The following is a 5,641-nucleotide window of genomic DNA, read 5'->3' as shown; positions in this document are numbered from 1 at the left end:
CAAAATCAGTAAGCTTGACAAACTATGATCATAATACAATTTTAATGGGTTCCCAACAATGCCTTTATAGTTAACATAGGCCTATGCAAAGCATATGTGATCACAATGTGACTTTTAGTCAGGTAATTTTCATTTTCATACATCTATCACGTGGTCTTTGGGAAAATTCAAATGGGGACTAATGATAGGGAGGGAATACCTGAATATAGGGCTCGCTTTATGGGTATGCAGCCTCTGTTGTTGTATAGGGTTCTGCTCTCACAAAGGCCTACATTTGGTTTAATGCTCTGCTGTTGCTGTCTTAAAATTCTTAATTTTGAACAAGAAGTCCCACATTTTCATCTTGCATTGGGCCATTATTCTAAGCATTCTGACCATCCCCCATTAATTGCATAGCTCATCCTACTTGAAACTCAAGCGTTATCAGTGACTAAAACTGGGGTTTCAGGTATAAAATGAAGATACCAGTACAATCTTGAAAGTGCCATCAGTGCTCATTGATCTTTTAAAGAAGACAAGTTACAATAGTAAAGCTCTGTGTGTGTGGGGAGTGGGGGGTGGGGTGGGTATTTCCATATGCATATGCTTGTGAACACATGGTTTCAGGTATAAAATGAAGATACCAGTACAATCTTGAAAGTGCCATCAGTGCTCATTGATATTTTAAAGAAGACAAGTTACAATAGTAAAGCTCTGTGTGTGTGGGGAGTGGGGGGTGGGGTGGGTATTTCCATATGCATATGCTTGTGAACACATGCCCATGCAGCAATGCACATTTAGGGTGAAGTTTATTAGTAGCAATTTATTTTAATTCTTATTCATTGGGCATCATTCCATTGTTTATTGTTTGCTACTCATGTGAAGAGTTGGTTGAGGTCGACCGCACAAACACTTGTTTCAGATAAATGGGAGTTTCAGTTGGATAAATTTTAATTAAGCAACCTTTATTATATGAACAGTTGCTTTTGAAACCAGTAAGAAAAACTATTATAATTTGCTAGTTCTGTTATCCAGAATCTGAAATTGTTTAATCTTGTCTACTGTAACCTTGAATACAATTTTCTCTATGGGTGTCCCAAATATTTGGCAAAAGTAAAAGGAATAAGAAACTCTTCCAATGTAATGCATTGAATTCTTCTACAGTTTAACTCTTCTCAAGCTCATGTATCCAGAACCTAATTGTTGAGAATGGTAAGCAAGGTAGCTGTAAGTTTTGAATTTCCAGAATTATTTGACTCTGAAATAATTTATTTATAAATCCTGCTTCCACACCACTTGCCTTTATCACTGCTATTGTATATCACATTCCATAGGGATTTATTTATTTACACATTTGCCAAAGAAGCACACTGAACTCTTAACTCCTTGAGAAGATGCTATTGCCATTTATCTTGCTAATCCCAGAGCCTAGTAGAGTTACCAGGCACGTAGAACATGTTCAATAAATATTTGATAAGTCATTATTTTAAAAAATCACTTTCCTTTTAGTGGGTGGCAAAATATATATTCACAGGTCTTCAAGGAAAGCTCTGCTCTCAATAAAACCAAAATCAGGGTATTTTTGCTTTGTGAGAACATTTTAAACTTCCATTATGCTTGTTAGCTCATAACAGCTTTCTTCCAAGTGAATATAAAAGAAATCTTACTCTTACTAAATGGAAATTTAAAACATCTGAAGGGTAAAAACAGCATGTACTTAACTGTCACATTCATAAATTTATTATTTTATTAAAGGATCTTTCTGTCCTGTTGAAAAAAAATTGCGTTGATTGAACACAATTACACAACCACAACACATGTACAAGTAAAAAAGAACAATATACGTAGGTTATAAAGAACATATATGTTTATATTCTTTTGTGTTAAACTTACTGCTAATGATATAATTTTTGTTATGGTCCACTAGTAAATGCCATAAATAGGGGTCATCCTTTTGTTTAAGGCTAGAAATAGTTTACCTGCTATATTATTTTCCCATGGCTGCAATAACGTCACCACAAACTTGGTGGCTTAAAACAGCAGAAATTTATTCTCCCCTCGTTCTGGAGGTCAGAAGTCCAAAATCAGTATCATTGAGCTAAAATCAAGGTGTGTCTGTGGGGCCTTGCTTCCTCTGGAGGCTGTTGAGAGAGCATCAGTTCCTTGTCTCTGCTAGCTTCTGGAGACTACCAACATTCCGTGGCTTATGGCTGCATCACCGAGCATCTTCAAATCTCTTTTTTACTCTTCTTTACATTGCCCTCTCTTCTCTGTGTATCTCCCTCTCCCTCTTCCTCTGTCTTACAGGGACATTTGTGACTGCATTTAGGGCTCACCCACATAATCCAGGATAATCTCCTTATCTTGAGATGTTTCACTTAATCACATCTGCAAAGACCCTTTTCTGAAATAAGGTGATATTTATGAGATTCCATGGATGAGGATTTGCTCTTTGGGGGCAATTATTCAGCCTACTACATTTGCTCTACCTACTATTTACATTAATGACTAAGTAGTAGAATTTTAGGTGATAAACAATAGTATACTTTTCTCCGTGCTCACTGATACAGGAATGATACTGTATGATAAGTGAGTGTTGGGGAACTATAAACTTAATAACACTGTAAAGGAAATGCTGCCTAAAGAAGCAAGCTTTGGCAAGCAGTGCTCAGAGAGGGAGCTCATAACTTCATGATAATACTTCACATAAATTAAAGTAATGTTAATTGTCTTCCCCAAAGCAAGGCCATTAAACAGCTTATTGCTCCTACCTTCACAATTTATTTTGATGTTTCTTGTAGTCCTACCCTTTCAATGGTATTTTACTTTTTACCCAGAGGGGATATAAGCACTTCCCTGACAGTCCTTTCTGGTATATTTCATCTCCAAGAATAACAAAAGAAGGAAATAAATGACCAAATAGGTCCTGTAAGCTCTGCAGCAATCAAAGATAAAAGACTCTAGAAAAGACTTCAGTAGGTGGAACTTGCTTTTGAATCAAAATTCCTGACAAATAGAAAGAATAAGTCTATTATTCTATGTTATTGTTATTATTATTCTATGTTTAGTTGCTCTATTAGCTATGAGCAACTAAACTGTCACTGACCATGTCACTGACCAGGGAGGAATTTTGTATTTCATTTTAATTTTTATTTACATTATGCTGAGGTAAGACCATTCAAACCATGAAAGAAGGTGTTTCATTCCTTCAACACATTTTTTATTAATCTCCTACTATGTGCCAGATATTGTGTGCAAAGCCTTGGCTAATACAGTTGCTTTCTTTCTCCCTGTGTCAGTAGCTTTCCATCTAATTTGCAAGTTCCTTTCATTCCTTCAACACATTTTTTATTAATCTCCTACTATGTGCCAGATATTGTGTGCAAAGCCCTGGATGACACAGTTGCTTTCTTTCTCCCTGTGTCAGTAGCTTTCCATCTAATTTGCAAGTTCCTCAAAATATTGCAAAGTCCTATGCTTGGCCATTTAAAACTGAGCCAAGGTCACAAAAAAGGACACCTTAGTTTGGGGGGGGGGCAGATATCTAATCAGACATATCTGACATTAATAGCATTTTGGAGATGTATATAAATGTGATAGCACATACATAACTGGAATTATGCTAGCAAGTTTTCACTTGTAAATTACTTAATTCTAAGTTATATTTCATTTACAGTATCACCCACTAACATTTTTTCATTAATCATGCAAATTATCTGGGCATCCATATTTTACAGTAACCTCTTTTGAGATTAAGAGGCCAAAGGCTTTGAGTATGAGACCAATGTTAGTGGGTGATACTGTAAATGAAATATAACTTAGAATTAAGTAATTTACAAGTGAAAACTTGCTAGCATAATTCCAGTTATGTATGTGCTATCACATTTATATACATCTCCAAAATGCTATTAATGTCAGATATGTCTGATTAGATATCTGCCCCCCCCCAAAACTAAGGTGTCCTTTTTTGTGACCTTGGCTTAGTATTAAATGGCCAAGCATAGGACTTTGCAATATTTTGAGGAACTTACAAATTAGATGGAAAGCTACTGACATAGAAAAAAAGCAACTGTGTCATCCAGGGCTTTGCACACAATATCTGGCATATAGCAGGAGATTAATAAAAATGTGTTGAAGGAATGAAACATCTTCTTTCAAGTGGCTAAAATATGCACTTAGTATATAGTTGGTAGAAGGTTATTAATGTGAGTAGATTGTGTATTGTCCCAATAGAAATGAAACTACATTTCAAAGTGAACTGTGGGTTTGGTTGTTAGTAAAGGAGAGGACAAGTATTCCTTGATGTTGGTTGGCCTGAACTGTACCACGAAAACCTCCATTTACATGCTACCAGTCACCCCAATTCTAGGAATTCTTAGCTGCTTGGAATAAGGAGAAATATGTGGTCAACTTAAGATGGAAAAGGACTTGAATGGGTACAAGACATGAGTTTTGATGGTGTTAGTGGAAATGTTTTATCCTTTTCTTTTTTTTTTTTTTTCCCCCCTGAAGCTGCTTGATTGTCAGCAGGGATGGAGGCGGGCAGTGGAATAGAAAAAATGACCGGAGACCCGGTAAATGGAATTGTACTGGGATCATAGACAAGTTTTCACTGGACACAAGAAAGTGACCTAAGTAAGTGGAAGGCATGAGAGATGGTGGATTAGTGTACCAGTCCAGCTCCCAACATGAAACAGATGGCACAATCAGATTAGGATAATTCGAGGAAGGCTTATTTAAAAAGGGACTGATTACAAAAGAGTGGGCAGTGTATGGGTTAGGGGAACCAATAAGGGTTAACAGATAGTGGGAGCACAGCCACAGAGCTGTTACCAAATCTAGACCTTAAGAGACGAGGGAAAGGAAAAATTAACAGAACTGGAAGGAAAGGGAGTCATATAAAAAGGCACCCAAGAGGACTAGTGACCTTCGATCAAAGGACACATCAAACACAAAGTGATCTCATGAGGAGAACAAATGCCCTGACCTCATTTCCCTCTTTCCCTCCAGTCTCCTTCTGGGGCTTGCCATTCACTGAGCCCAACAGGCACCACAGGGGCGCAGATCTGGGATGTAGTTCATACAGGTTAACCTCCCTAAGAAGATATGGACTTCACAAATGGAGAGTGGTTTGGAGAAAGATAAAGGGAGTCAGAAACATCTAATTTTGGTATGAATGACACTTCTTTGGTTATGCTACCAAAACTCACAGCCACCGTTTGAATGATTTTGTTTCTTTTTTTTTTCTTTATTATTTCCTATATTTTCTTATATGGCTGGTTTCTTTCTCTTAACATAATTTCTAGCAGCCTTGCTGCTTCCTCAGTACACCTACATGAACCATCTTAGCCCCTAAGTAATCACATTATTTTTAAAAAACAGATAAAGGCGATCCAGAGAGTTCATTATTCTCCCTATATCGCTTTTTCAGTAAAACAGTCTGCTTTAAATGTCTGTAGTTTGTATTGCTAAAGGAACATTTACGACTTCACTTTTTTTACACGGTTTGCCTTCTAATTATATTTCTCTAGTAAAATATTTAAAACGTTACTTCCTGAACCATGGATTCTAAGGTGCAGTAAAAATCTGAAAGGAAATATACTTGTTTTTATACAGAGAGACAGATTTTTTTCCAGAGCATTTTCAATGATTGCTGCAGGAA

Source organism: Galeopterus variegatus, unplaced genomic scaffold, assembly GCF_000696425.1.
Source record: "Galeopterus variegatus unplaced genomic scaffold, G_variegatus-3.0.2 Scaffold5002, whole genome shotgun sequence".
NCBI lineage: Eukaryota > Metazoa > Chordata > Mammalia > Dermoptera > Cynocephalidae > Galeopterus > Galeopterus variegatus.
The sequence above is the reverse complement of the archived record's forward strand: the minus strand, read 5'-3'. Positions refer to the sequence as shown.